At 42.2% G+C, this 15,322-nt stretch overlaps 1 protein-coding gene across 2 annotated transcripts in view; it reads left to right on the top strand.

The window, feature by feature from the left end:
• pcdh7b (protocadherin 7b) overlaps positions 1-15,322 on the top strand; it is a 105,382-nt gene that overhangs the window by 11,701 nt on the left and 78,359 nt on the right. The gene's annotated exons all lie outside the window — the stretch shown is intronic.

Below are 15,322 nucleotides of genomic sequence, written 5' to 3'. Positions count from 1 at the left end.
TCCACAGCAACAATGTTCTTAGTAACAACTACAAATAGTCAATCTAACTGGCCACTGGCAAAGAACACGCCCGCCATTTTGTTTTTGAATGAGTGGGTGAATTCAGGTGCCTGAATAATAGCATGTTTAGAGTTATGGCTCTTGCTCAGTTTGCTGCAATTAGGGAGGGGGTGTTAGGGGATGGGGGTAATCAAGACTGAAAGACTGGTCTTTGACATGCTTCATTTACCCTGAGTTGGTCCAATGCAACACTTGGGACACAATAGCCAATTGTAAATTACAGAGCGGATTCAGTGGTGAGAAGTGCCTTGAGGGGGAGCTAGCCCACAGAGGCAGGGAAAATAGAGAATGTTGTTACATTTGTTGCCGTTCAGTTCTAGGTTGATGAGGTCTGGGATTGGGGGAAAGGCAAGGATATCAATCAAAATGACATGTCTGGGGGCGGTAAAATGATTAGAATAATGGTAAACAAAGCTGCTTAAACACCAGCAGGTTTTTCATATTTTACCTCAACTTTACTTCAAGCCCAGCCTTTGTTTAATAAGCTTCACTTAACGTCAGATTCATCACATTTAATCTGTCCATAATGATATATTAATAACAGACTTTATTGGAAGGAGGCAAACTGCTGGGAACATAAGTGCATAAAGGAAGCCTATCACAGAGTGAAGAGCTCTTATGAACTGGTGACATGAGGGGAGCTCATAGCGACTTTGACAAGCAGCTAAGTGCCTACATGGGTGACATTTACGAGTGTGTCGTGGAGATCCCCAGCCGGACTCAGAGGGAAGACAGTTACTTTCTGTTTAATCACCATCAGAATTCTGCGGGTGCTGCAGTGAATGTTTGAGTAGCACAGATTACTTTCCCCCATGAAGCCAACTGCGGGCCATCGTTTGATGTCAACGCAAATGTGCTTAAAATGCAAACCTCTCTTACCTCCCTTTCCTTCCTCTGCACATTTGAAAGATTTACGTCTGGGTGTGTGCATGTGTGTGTCTACTCTTTTGAATCTCTTTGAATAAGCTTTTCTTTGCCGAAGCAGCCTCTTCTCTCAGTGAATTGGGGACATGACATGACAATTGGAGACCTTGTAATTTATGTTTAAAATGCCAGCGTTATCTGTGCCAGCATGATTTTGTTTGAACGAGGAGGCATACTGGCGAGGGTCCTCAGACGCTGTTTAAACCGTATGCCTGTGTTTGCTCAGGAATCCTTGGTGGGCTATCCATTGTTACTATGGCAATATACTTCCCCCACACTCTCCCCCACCCATTGCAACTTCTCCCATGGCCATATGCCTGGGGTTTTAAAAAGAGGTTTTCACTGCTCTCTCATCTTGCTTGTACCCGGTAATTCAGACACATCACTGCCAAAAGCGGAGCTTAGGGGCAACGTCCTCCCCAGAAAAGTCACGGTATTCTAACAACATTGGCCCAGAGTTGGGTGAGGCGTGGGAACGTCATGTTCCACTAAACTCTTTTGATAAAGCCACCTGGGGATGTGGAGAGCATTTCAAAGATAAAGGTCCCTGAACGCTAAATTGGCAGCGGTAGCTTTACTACAATGGACTCATCTTTTCCCTGTGTCACAACTCCTTAGGGACCCGTAATTTACAGTCCTCCCCACTTTGAGTTCTTGATTCATGAGATCAAATTAGACAGTGAGAGAACATCAATGACAGCACAATACTTTGCTCTTTAATTCAAGGCCAGTATTTTGGCACCACCTCAAGCTTGGTTCAGATGCCGGTTAACCACTTCCTACATCTCCTCATTCCTGGCAATTTTGTGACATTGTGAAACTTGAGTAACAAGCTTTTAAACACAATACGTGCGCCACATTTCTTGAGCCAGGAGAGAAGAATCAGCTTGATGTGGTGAAAGGAAAGGATTTAAAAAGATTTGAGTCACACATACACTCCTTTGGAGAAAAGACATGCCTTGCAAGGTCAAGTCTATTATTGATGCGATGCGCCACATAGGAATCTAGTGTTTTCAAATATTCCAGAGTATCAAATAGCCATGAATCTTAAAGACAGATGAAACAAGTCCTCTATATTTCATCCCATATCTGAAGAGCATGACAGCTGAATAGCAATGAATTCATTCAGACAGATTAAAGGAACTGGTGTCAAGGATCAAAAAGGAGGAATGTTGAATAAATACAGTAAATGCCTATGCATAAGGAATAGACCAAATGACCAAGTGCGTGTGTCTAGATTTTAAAGCAGTGAAATGTAAAGCCCCCTGTCATTTTTCGAGGTATGCGTGCAACCAATCACCCCCGCAGCTTAAAACTAGAAGCTTCATTGACAGGAATGAACTCCCAAGAAGTGTGTGTTTGTGTCACCGTGTGCGAATATGTGTGTGTGCAAATCTAACTCGAGAGCGTCTCCTCACTGTAATGACTCTTGGCACGCATGTGGCCTAATGAAGTGTTACTTCGCTTACGTGATGACATGAATGTCTCTGATTGTAAGTTGCTGCAGTAATGCCCTGGAGGCTGCTTGAAGCATCTTAACGTGTTTGCTTTGGGTATTTACACACCTTTATGTTGAACACTTAACTTTTTTTATGATTGCATTTCAGCATCTAAGGCAATTAAGTAAACACCCTTATCCAGTGTTAACAGGTAGGATTAATGTTAAAAAAATATCATGCTCAAGGATATCAATTCTTTCAACAAATTCTAATCTGACATTACAATGTTAACACTGCATGTATGGACTCTGTAAGCCACTTGAGCTTCAAAAGGCATCATCAGGCCTCAGTAGAAGCCTCAAGAACATAATATTCCCCACCTCTGTCTGAAGCGGAGGGAGGCTCCTCTTTGATTATTAGACTCGGCTTCTCTTTAGACTCTATGTCATAGCCGCAAATGAACATTGTGGGCAGTGAATGGTGTTTACTGTACCTCTGTGTATGTGATAAAGAGAGTGAGAAAAAAGTGTGTATGTGGGATACATGTTGGCATCCAGCACACTAATGACTGATTAAATTTGACCTAACTGTCTACAATGTCCAGGTTTGTTTTTATGGCTTAACGTGTGGCTCACTTTAGTCGAGACAGTGTCTGAGACAGAGCTGTTTTTGCTAATGTCCAGAAAGTGTAAAAAGGCTGAGACTGAGGAAGACAGAAGAAAAAAAAAATGATATGGATTACCAAGCAAGCCGTAGTACTTCAAACTGCCACTGTTGAACTGCCAAGGCAATGTGTACAATTTCCATGTCCTCTCCTTATGTATTGCTCAAGCCATCGCCGCTTATTTACACGAGTCATATTTTCAGACATTCATGTGATTTTTCAACACCCACTGAAATATGCTACATGGATATTGTGTGCTGTCAAAATGCGGGTGCTAAAAAAAAGAGAGAGCGAAAGAGAGAGAGAGAGAGAGAGAGAGAGAGAGGGAACATTCACTGTCCCACCCACTGTAATGTTTGTCACCGTACAGTGTGATCTGAGAGTGATGCATTGTGGGGGGAAATGGACGACACTGCCTCACGTGTTTACCTTGCATCAGCACAATGACAACAACAATTGCGACAGCACCAGGAGGAGGCCCTTTGTGCAGCACAAGCTGATACACCGAAAGGGAGTGACAGGTTTGAAAAATTGGCAAACAGTGTTTGCTGGAAGGCTTCCTTGGGGCTTGGGTACCTTTGGAATCATGTGCGAATGCAGAGGAGTGTGAATGAAAAATAGCTGTGTGATACTGCCATGTTGCTTCTGTCAAGAATACGTGTTTTTTTCCCCCCCTTCCCTCCCTCCCACCGCTTGCTGTCAGCCTCATCATCTGCCCCTCAAAGCTTGCTTTTTTTTTTCTCGGCTTCTCATCATCTCTGTTTTAACACTCCATTCTCTCACCAACGTATCCTCCTCCATCTCTCCTCTGCATGCTCTCTCTCTCTCTCTTTCTCATTCTCACACTCCTATCCACCCCCTCCTCTTTTCTTCCAGCTTAGCAGACGTGGTTATTTAAGGCTTAGAGTCCCTAAAACCCGCCTTAGGTGTGTTTGCTTTTGTTACTTTCCCAAAATGGTGCGTTGACTGCCGTATCGTTAGCTGTTGATCCTTGTTCAGCCACTGCCCATCTGAGGAGAGTTTCATGTGGTTTAGTGGGGACTTAAGCCTAGGTGGAGCCCTGCGATCCCATCAGCAGGTTTTAAGTAGTGTAGCTGCCACTTAGCAGGGAGGCCAGGAAGACATTCTCGGGATACCTATTCCTGCTTTCCTTTTCCCCTGAAGAAAAACTGTCAGGGACCCACCCTGCAGGGTTGTGGACATAAGCTCTTTACTGCTAAGACTGACTCCCACAGCAATACTTGCAGTTCCGAGAATGATAAATGGACATATTTTGGCACACATTTTGTAAAATCTCTACAACAAGTGTTGCTGGGATTCCCCTTTTCCCAATGTCTTCTCTCAATTGTGGTTGCTGTTTGGCAGCGTATTCAACAAAACCTCCTTAGCCGCACAACAAGACCATACTTGCATCTCCAGGCACATGTGTGTATGTGTGTGTGTGTGTGTGTGTGTGCGTGTGTGGAGGCGCGCAGGGAGTTGTTTGATACAGTTTTTTGTCTTTCTGGAATAGCAAGATTTTTTTTTCCTGCAGCAACACAAACCAAAAACAGTCAGAGTGTGATCCCTTCTACACAACATCTGTCCCAGATTGCTCTACCCTTCCTAATTAAACCATGTTTACCTCAACATTCTTAAAGCAGCCTACTGACTAATTATTAGGCACAAGCTCCTCCAAGCCCTGTTTAAATCTCTCGCACTGATGAGAGCGCATCACGACTGCTGAGCGATTAGAAATTAGACAGGAAACCTAACTAAGAGTCTTTCCCCCTTGAGCATCCCCTCTTTGTGTCCATGTCTGGCCTTGATGATGCCAAGTCTCCACACCAGAACGCATTGGTCTTTCACACAGTGAAGTCCTCTAATTAATGGCCGGGAAGACTCTGAATAGTGCTTAAACATTGTTTTCGTATATTCAACGAAAAGGCGGTAAAACAAAAAGGAGCGGGAAAAAAAAAAAAAGAATCTAGAACTAGCGGCAATTTCCAATCATACATTTTTAATATTTATTCCGCTGTTTCTTAATTAAATCCATGCATCAGAATATACCAAAAAGCCTTGCATCAGAAGCGGGCTCGGGGAGTGGGGAGTAGACACATTTATAATGCGTAATTTCCCAGGGAATGTCCATGAGGGATTATAGTAGATATTTTCTAAAAGACATTCTTATTACTTTTTAATGGAGTTATATATTTACCCCCTGGGTGTGGCAAGAAGTGGCATGAGACCTGCCGGGTTGTGGGTGCACCCAATATTCCAGATCCTTTATCGTGTGAAATATATATTAGATGGTTATCTATAGAAAGGGTCAGCTCGGAGAGACACATTTTAACAATTTGAAACCCCGTTTAACAGACTCCTTGCAAACACACACATACACACCTCCAAAGTGTCACATACGTATATGTAGACAGAGAGAGAGCGAGCGAGAATTATCCTGGGCAGCAGCCTGATTCAATTAGTAGGAGGTGAGGAGCAGAGAGATGAGGGTCACACTTGCCATTCCAGCCCAAATGGAGATGCTTCCTGGGAGACCCAGCTTGTCTCTAAATTTGGCAGCTCCTGGGTCATTGTTTCATCACAGCCCAGAATAGCTCCAGGCCTTGCTGTGACTCTATAAGTCTATATCTATACATCTGTAATGCACATTCCAATTTAAAAGCTCCTGCTTGCTCGGTGATGTTGTTTGCCTCCAATGTGTTCTGCATCGATGCAACAGAGGACCCCCTGCAGCTACGGGTATGTGTTGGTTTCTCTGTGCTGGCATATCAATGAGGCAGAAATGTACAATTTACAGAAATACAAGTTATGCGTATAACTTTGCATATTACAACATTGTGATATTGTTTGCATCCCACGATTCAGTCTGAAGGGATTTTTTTTTCCTCCAAAAGACGGAGAACAAAAATAATATAAACAACAGAGTAACAGCATCCTCTATAAAAATCACTTCTCCTCACCTACCCCTGAAGGAATAATGATAACTGCCCACGCTGCTGCTCCTCTGTTATTGAAGTTTTAAAATGAGGATTCATAATAAGACGGGTATTAGGTATAGATTTCCTGTAATGGTAGTTACTGACAACGGCCGGTCCTCCCATCGAGGTGTAATGGATGGAGGAAGGGGGGGTGGGGGGGTGGGGGAGTAAGGATCAATGGTGAATAAACACCAGGTCTTAGTAGTTTGAAAGTTATTCAAACAAGCGCCAGTTCCAATCTCTAATCGGAGTGTTTAGAAAGAGCACCTGGCTCTCCGGCGCCTCCTTGCTCTCGCTCCCCCACCCTGTCTAGACGGCCGTTCCTGTCAGCCTAGTCTGCACTTTGTTATAGAAAGATATAACATCTCCAAGTATATACTATTAACAGAACACCTATATATATATATATATATTCCTCTGTGTCTGAAGTCTCTGTCCTGCTTTTATTCTGGAATGAGTCAACATTGTAAACTCTTAAATGCTAATTCACAAAAATGTGTTCTGCACCATTGCTTGCTGGGTTGGTTATTTGTGTCCAGAGGATGTTACGGGTGCTTTAACTCTCTGGTTGAATGGTTCTTTTCAGAAGAATTTTTAAATGCTTCTTACTTCATCTTTGAGGACTTTTTTTTTCTTAGCCTTAGTTTGTTGGTTAGTTAAACATTTCTGAACTTTTAGTATAACACCAGTTCAAAAAGGCCTCTCTGTTTTCATCTTCTATTTCTTTTCTTGTTTCAAAGAAGAACAGGATTTAATAAACAATATCCCACACCAGAATAATATCCCACACCAGTAGAGGAAGCTTTCTGAATTACAATAGTTGAGCTCAAGTCGAAGGGTGTGAAAGGTCAGTCAAGGTGCACCACAAAAAAGAATACTAGTAGGGTTGCCCATAACACACACAGTGATGGACAAGGTAAAGAAATGCTGAATAGAAATTTAGAAATAGTGCTCCTGTTAAGTGATCTGTATAGTAAAATCACAAATGATACTGTAGACTAGATGGAACTGCAAATGTGTGTTTTTGACTTTTCTTAATAAATGGTCAATGTAGTAGAGAAAAAATGAAATATATATATATTTGTATTCAATGAAGGGCTGTTGTTTTCTCATCCTAAACCTGGATCTTCAGGATTTTGGCCCTCCATAAGTGTCACCTTTTTTTTGGAAAGTCATAGGTATCAAACCACAGAGACAAATGCCTTTGAACATCGCCGGGTTTTTACTCTTTTCAGGATAAAAAAAAAATAGTGCTCAGACATCAACAACACCCGCAGGATTAAGTGTCTCATCCTCTCCACGGACACGTCTCCTTTTATTAATAGCAAATCTCACAGGTTGCCAGTGCGCAGGTATGAGTTTCCAAGAGTTAACATTGTCTGAAGTCAAGTGAGTTTGGATTCAGCACTCAGCTCTGAATCAAATTGCGTGTGAGGCATCTTCCCCTCAGGGGAGACAGGGAAGACGGAGAGAAGCGAGGAGCTCAACAAAAACAAGTCTTTCTTGTTTTTTTTGATTCCTCTCAGTGATCACTAATTACAGACTGACAAGCCTCTTGTTAAAAAAGTACAAAAGAAAAAAAAAACATGAAAGAAAACATTAAATAACCAGTGTAATTACATTTATTGTGATAAGTTGGAACAAACACACTCTGTTCATGCTGCAGGGGCTTGTGCGTGCACGTGCGCACGTGCGTGTGTGTGTGTGTGTGTGGATGGAAATGAATCCCAGTTATTTTATTAAACAAACAGTGATATCTGAGTAATATGCAATAGGTCTTTGAAGTAATGAATTATGTCAAAGTTAAGAGGGAGTTTGCAGCGATTTCCAAGTGCCGCTTCGGTTTGTGGATGTGTGTGTGTATTAGTGCGCACTTTGCGACTGACATGCTGTTAAGTATGATCGGAATAAACAAGGGTGCTTTCATGTTGAAAGGAGGTTGCTGTAGGGGGCAACGGTGCACTAACTAGGCCAAGCGTGTTGCCAGGTTTAGAGCATGGCACCCTGCTTTTCTAACACAGCTAAACTCTCTTTTCAAGCTCCAATCTCAGAATGCATGCCTCAGCATACCTAGCTTAACTGTAAATGAAGAGGGTGTCTCTCATCTTTGTCTGTCTTTCCTCAGAGGCTCAAGGCAGATTATTGTTGCAACAATAGTGCTGCAATTTGGATTAATAACATAATGATTTACTGGATGAAAGGATGCGCAGCTCAGAAATAATTGGGTGTCCAGTTTCACATGCAAAGCATTTGTTTTTCCCCTAAAAATCAATTATGTCAAAGATGAAAAGATTCATTCACAGTAGCTGCTATTGTTTGAATATTCTGTTTGTGTCTGAGAGGTCCGTCCTGTTTGTGAGTAACGTCAGGAAGTGTTAATGACGTGCTGTCAAAGTGGAATTTAACTTTGGCTATAGCTCCTGTCATGTGGTGTAATACCATGTAAAAGTTAGTAATGGACATGCCCTCCTTCTGAACTCCTTGTTCAACCGCTCTGTGACACGTGTGTGTGTGTGCATGTCGTTGGTATGTTTTGCATCTGTAGCTGGTGCACGCCATTCTGAGAGTGTTTCCTTTCATGAGCGCAACAAGGTCGCAGCAGTCGGCGAAGTTATTCCACTTGAGAGCCACAGTATTTCTAGTTGGTAGAATCAGCGGCGAGTTGAAAGCTAAAGAGACAGAAGAGGCGGACTGCTCATATCACAGTGTTTTTTTTTTTTAATTCCAGACTTTTCCTTAGCCTTTGTAAAGGTTGCTTCAAAAAAGGTAAAGTCAAAGAAGGAGAATGAGTCACCTATAAATTTGGGGCGCTGCATATTTTAAGCAAAGTGAAATTATAGTATGAAATAAAGAGACTCTCCTTTCAAAATGATATATCCAACATCTGGAGGTAGTGATTTCTATTCCTACTAAAGTATTTAAAAGTACTTTATTTCTATGTTTTCTTTGATATCTTGATAAAACGTCATTGCAACCTTGCAGACTTGTGGCGAGCACTACACAGCAAGACAGATTCTACTCTTGGCTCATATCTTCACATCTTTGGGGCCAGCTAACCTGTCTTTTTTTCCCCCCAGAGTTATGTGATGCTACAAAAAGATGTTGGCTTCTGTATACAGTGATAATTCAGTTCATGTCTGGAGCTCAGAGGAGCACTGCCTGTTGCTCACGTTTCTAGACCTCTGGATCATTAAAAGCCTCTGGCAACACACTCCTCATGTAAGCTGTTTCTTGTCTTACACTTAACTCCAACATCTCATTTTGGCAGAACATGGTCAGATCACCTCAGAAAAGTCCAAATAAGGTGTTTTTTGCACAAACACCTTTTTGATTTCTCACCCCTTTTCCCATTTGTCTTTCTCTCCATTCCCGCTCTTGCTGCCCCTCATTTTTCTAAATCAGCATGCTCTTAAAACAAATTAAAACAAAGCCAAACAAAGAGCTGTGAGCAAGGAAACAAACTTGGGGAAATTCATTAGTCAGGGCGTTGTTTTCACAAATTAAACATTAACTTTTCTGTCTTCTCCTTTTTTTCCCTTTTTTTTTTCTCTTCCCCCCTCTCCGTGTCTCGCATGAGACACGGTTGCCCGGGTGTTGTTTGTAGCGGTTTCATTCGCCTGGGATAATGAGAAAACACTGCATATCAATATTAGGTGAAGAAATCTCATATCCATACTAGGATGAGGTTGGTTAATTTGAAATTATACCATGGGGTTTACAGGCGTTCTATGCTTTCCAAATAAAAAAAAGAAGAAGAAACAAAAAGGAGGCATTGAAGGAGAGAAGGAGAGAAACAAGATTTGGTAAGCAACTCTCCATGGTTGACATGACATCTTCTCATAGCCTTTTTGCTCTCTCTCTATCTCAGCCAGCACACATTAAGATAATTTATCCTCATTAAAAAAAAGGTTAAAAAAAAACAAAAAAAATACTGACACATCTTACCACCTTTAATTATTCATTAGTAACATTTTGCATCATTTTGCTATACAGTACAAATGCTACTGGAACACACTGTGCCGTAACAACACTGTATGGATACTATACATTTTCTATGGTGCTCATATAAAAAAAAAAAAAAAAAAGCTGGAGTATTGATGTCCATAAGGTTATCATACATTAACTGGTGATGCTTGGCATTGGTAGCCTTGGGGATATTGAGTGCATTGACGAACATAGCACCACATATTGATCATATTAATATTCTTTTAAACATGAATATAGGTTCTGCAGGGAGGCGTGTTAGAAAGGTCATGAGATGAACAGCAATAAATGCTGCATATTGAAAATAAAGTCGTGTTGTTTTAACAAGAAATGCACACGAAACAACATTCAGTAATGTTGTTTACTTGTCCAAAAAACAGGTACCATTAGGCCTGAGCTTGCCACCGGCTTGGCCGTCTCTAGCAAACACATAAATTGGAGCCCATCGGTCAACTCTCATTTTCACTTCATTACTGGAGGTAACCGAATACATTAAGTTACCTCTGCATGCGGAAAATGTGTTCGCCTCAGCATTTTAATCCATAGAAGGCCCTTTTAATGAGGGGGATTTTATACTACAGTGCATTAGGGTTCAATTAGGAGGAAGAGTAAAGAAAGGGTCTGCCGTAAAAGTCCCCGTCGTGGGACACTCGCCAGGTGGCTGCAGAATCAGAAAGAGATGGAAGGAAAAAAAGGATGAGAAGGAGGGAAAGGGAATGCCAGAGATGGAGCGAGGAAAAGAGAGAGGGATGGAGATGGAGAGAGAGAGAGAGATAGAAAGTGAGTGAACGCAATACACGATGCAGGTTGCGTGAATGCACTCAGCTCTAGCCAGCTTAATAATGTGGGCCCACCTACACACATACAAACACACAGGCAGCCATAGCCTTGCCAGTGGCAGCAGCATCAGCCTGCATACGAAAGCAGAATGATAATATAATATTTTGGCTGGTTTGGCGTGGCATGCATTAGCACTGATGACAGTTGTTGAATTGCAAATGTCCTCAACGACATGTTCTTGCTTCAGTAGATTATTTGCTCAGCTATTTATCATTTTACTCTATTTCTCAGAATTTAAAAAAAAAAAGCAAACCATTGACAACCAACATGTTTCTGTGTTGGTTATGTTTGTCACAGTAATGCTCAAGATCAGTTTTGGCTGGTTTGAAGTTTGAATGATGAGGGAAGTTAAAGTATGGAACACAAAGGACTTAGCTTTATGTTTTACCTTATGTGTGCTCTGTCATTTTGTCTGTGTTCTGTGATGGTACAGGCACATCAAAAAAGCAGGTAGGTGCACAAAAACATACTGTAGCTGTATAGAACAACAATTGTCAATGGTTCCTTCTCACTCTGTCACTATGTGAGGCAATGCGCTCAGTTTCTCAGGGTCCCTGAACAAATGAGTACTGATTGAGCCTGATGTTTTCAAAATGCTTCAGTGCACTCTCTTTTTCCCTCTCTGTACACACACACACACAGAGGGAGCATACACACAACCTGGTACACACATGCAGTACAGCTGGAGTTCTGTAAGATTACCAGATTGACTCCGACCTCACACAGTTGGTAGCAGACTAGTGAAAAATAGCGATAATGAGCTAAATTTACCTCAAAATGAGCATTCAAGTTTTGGTGTGATTTTTTTTTTCTTCATTTCAAACAATAACCTGGAATCAGATAGATAGGTAAAAGCTGGGACACTATCTCATTCGGTGGCCAAAGCGGGATAAGAATACAAATGCCCGTTTTTTTGTACGTGGGAGAGAAAGCCAGGCAGGCTGGGATTGCACACAAAGTCCTTCAAATCCTCTGAGGCGCTAGGGGCCGTCATGTGCCGAGCGGTAAATTGATCATGACATAGCACTGTGGAAAAAAGAACCCAGAACGTACAAGCGTGTCAGAGGCACAAAAGATGAGGCTGTGGATGCAGGTCCAGAGAGAAAGGGAACACACACAGACCGCATCATTTTAACATCTTCACTGAAAAGCAGCAGCTGAGCTTATGTGTTGGTGTCTTTATATTGACACACACACATATATTGCACATTCACATATGCGATATACGGCTGCCGGTACCCTACATAGGAAGAAAATTCAACCCTCGCACTTCCTTGACAGCTGCACTATCATATGCTCACCTTGTTTTCCTTCATTTGGCTACACACAATCAAATACACACTCACACACACACACACATTGAAACCACCCATTTGACTGAATTGCTATATTTTCTAGGTTAAACACACCCTTCCTTTGAAGTGAATTTTTCTGTCCCAGAGCATGCAAGTATTATGCTCACAACCTTGAAATATTAAAGGCCAAGTGCTGCAAAGATATGTGGGTGAATCCCTCTCTTTTTTTGCCTTTTATTGCATTTTTTGAACTGTCACATACCAGTCGAAGATAGTGACCATCTGGATAAAGCCTGCAGGATTTAGTAATATATCCAAATGGCAAAAGAAAGAAGTAAATCTAGCAATGAAGTATTAGGTAGGGGGAAAGTGGGGGAGGGGGGGGGGGGGTCAGATGAGTGACTGGCTTAACCCAAACAATCTGGCGTTCTGTTTCTGTATTCTGCGAGTGAAGACGCTGCGAAAAAAATGTGGCTTTTTTTTTTTTTTTAAATGCTGAAATATTAATCGTGAAATGTTTTAATTTACATGCCGCTTTGTTTTGGTTTAGTGCGAGAGCTAAGGACTTGGCAAGACGACAACAGGTTTTTATGTCAACACTGTGTTGTACAAGTATGTTTAATAGTTAATCAGGGGCCTTGTCATGGATTGGAAGAGGGGTGGGGGAGGGGAGGGGGGGGCGTCTAAGCAACAGAGATGATCGCTGAGCTTTTAGACTGCTATTGCGAAGGCATTTGTCCTTCAGTGAAGTGAGATGCTCCTTCTGCTTGTGTGCTGCTGCTGCATAACTCTGAATTGATTTGGCTTGTGTCATAAAGAGAAATGTTCATCTTCAAACTGAGTGGAATGCAACTGAGCTTTTAGTTAAAGTCCTTACTTCTCAGTGGGTTTGCTAAAGTACGGCAGCAAACCTTAAGTGTCCTTGTTGTCTGCCATGTCTGCATACAACCGGACCGGCCCCCTTTGAAGTGATGCTTGCCCTCGGTCTGCCCTTTGATCGGCTTCCTTTGGCCCCTCTTGAACTCTCAAGTGAATGCATTCCTGCACTGTGTACTACACGCAACACAGGAATTAAAGAACATGGTGAATGTGCAGGGTAAAGAGAGGCCATCGCCCCTTTTCAGTGTTACTTCAAAAGGACAATGAAGCTAAAGGTTTTCGAGTAGTTCGACCTCTGTAGGCAAATTTTTAGCTCGCTTAAGAACCCCCCCCTGCTGAGGTTAAGATGGATTTTCCTGAACAGGTGTACTGTTTTGTTCCAAAGACAAAGTGCTTCTTTATTTTAGCACATTTTGCCTTTGACAACAGAATTATATCGAGGTATTTCTGAATCTATTCACAAGACACCCCTCGCTTGTTCCCAGCAAATGGTTTGGTTAGCCATTGAGCAGCTAATGGTGATTCTTTATGACTCACGCTGACGTCTTTTTTCCCTGGTCGCAGGGGAGGGGAAGAAGGGATGGTGGATGGGGGAAGGGGCACTTTGTCTTTTATATAGCCAACAACAATAAGAAGTGCCGTTGAGTTTTATTCCCCTTTTGACATCAATAACGCTTTAGAACTACTCTGTAGAGGCACAGTTCCTCTGCAGCCGGGCTGGCCTCTCTACACCTGGGGCTATAGACGACACGTGTAGCATACTTCAACAGCGTTACACAGCTGAGGAACCTTTGCCCCTCTCCCTTCCCGTCTCCGGTCCCCTTCTCCCCTGCTCCCCTGCTTTCCCGGCCAATTACCAATTCCCTTTTGAGATACAATGACATTGAGTTTTGACAGTTGAGGATTTTTTTTTTTTTTGTTGTCATTGAACTTTTTTTTTTTTCTTCTTCCACCTCCTCTTTTTCTTTCTCTATTTTTGAAGGTCTTTAATCTCGGCTCAAAGACAGGTGGGGTGGTTGAGCTGAGCACTAAATGAAAGCCTGTGGAATTGTAGTTGCCTCTTTGACCTCAGGTTCTCCTTCCTCGAGAGCGGGCTTCGTTACTGGCAGCGGGATGTCACCTCAGCGCGAGCCAGATCAAACGCCCGTGTGAAGTGCGTGCTCGTACGTGCGCGCACCTCTGTGTGTATCAGCCGGAATCCTATTAGAACACCTGATAATGTCAAAAACTGATGGAAAAAGAAGAGATAAAAAAAAAAAAAAAACCTCGAACATGGACACGTTTTAGCAAACTTTTTCAGGATTCAAACTTCTCTGACAGACCCAAAGTTTCAGCTGAGGGATCAAATTCCCCTCGGCTGTCATTCTAGTTCTGCTTGTCTCCCGATAACCATCTGCAATTTACAACCTAAAGGTCAAAGTCTGCATGAGGAAGACTGAAGCTAATCCATCTGCTGAGGATAACTCTTTTTTGATGACACTTTGTGATGAGTATGGCGACATCCTGGGTTTTGAGAAGATCTAATATTTGCAACATGCTGTGTTATTGAAAATGAGATTTTCCATTGTGGTTAGAAAAAGCCTCACAAGACAATAAAACAGTTTCAAAACTATTTATAATATTCTCCCCCTGTAGCTGTCTTGTACTTTTGATGCCTGAAGCAGCATCTTTCTTGCCTTCCCTCTATCTTTTTTTTCTCCCTCTTGTTTATTTAGTTTTCTCTCCGGTCCCCTCATTCAATCTTTTCTCAATCTGGTGTTTCTGTCTGCTGGTGCGGGAACGGGTCAAGGGCAGGAAAATGATAACATTCGCTCATTCTCTGGTCAAATTAGGACTGCAGCAATCCGTAGACAGGTACAGGCACACACACAAACACGTCCACACACACACACACACACACAAACACAAACACACCAGGATGATGGATGAAAGGTCTTACACCAAGGGTGTAAACATGATTCATGGCTCCTTTGTGGGTATTAGTCCTACACACATACACATGAATGTTCACACACACTCTCAACTGTACTTGTATTTTAGAAATGCACTCTTTTGTCAACACATTTCTTTATATTGCCAGATGGATTCCACCTCTGGCACTTCACAAGCAACAAAACCTACTACACTGTTTGAATGTCAACAACAAGAAAGAATCTGGGAGCATTCAACATACTGCCTCCAGTCAGTCACGGCAGGTGGAAGCAGGTTCAAGGATGTGTGTTCATACCTAGACACACCGCCACACACACACACACACAC

This window comes from Scomber japonicus, chromosome 22 (genome assembly GCF_027409825.1).
Source record: "Scomber japonicus isolate fScoJap1 chromosome 22, fScoJap1.pri, whole genome shotgun sequence".
NCBI classification, from domain to species: Eukaryota; Metazoa; Chordata; class Actinopteri; order Scombriformes; family Scombridae; genus Scomber; species Scomber japonicus.
This window is presented reverse-complemented; position numbering and strand designations above follow the sequence as displayed.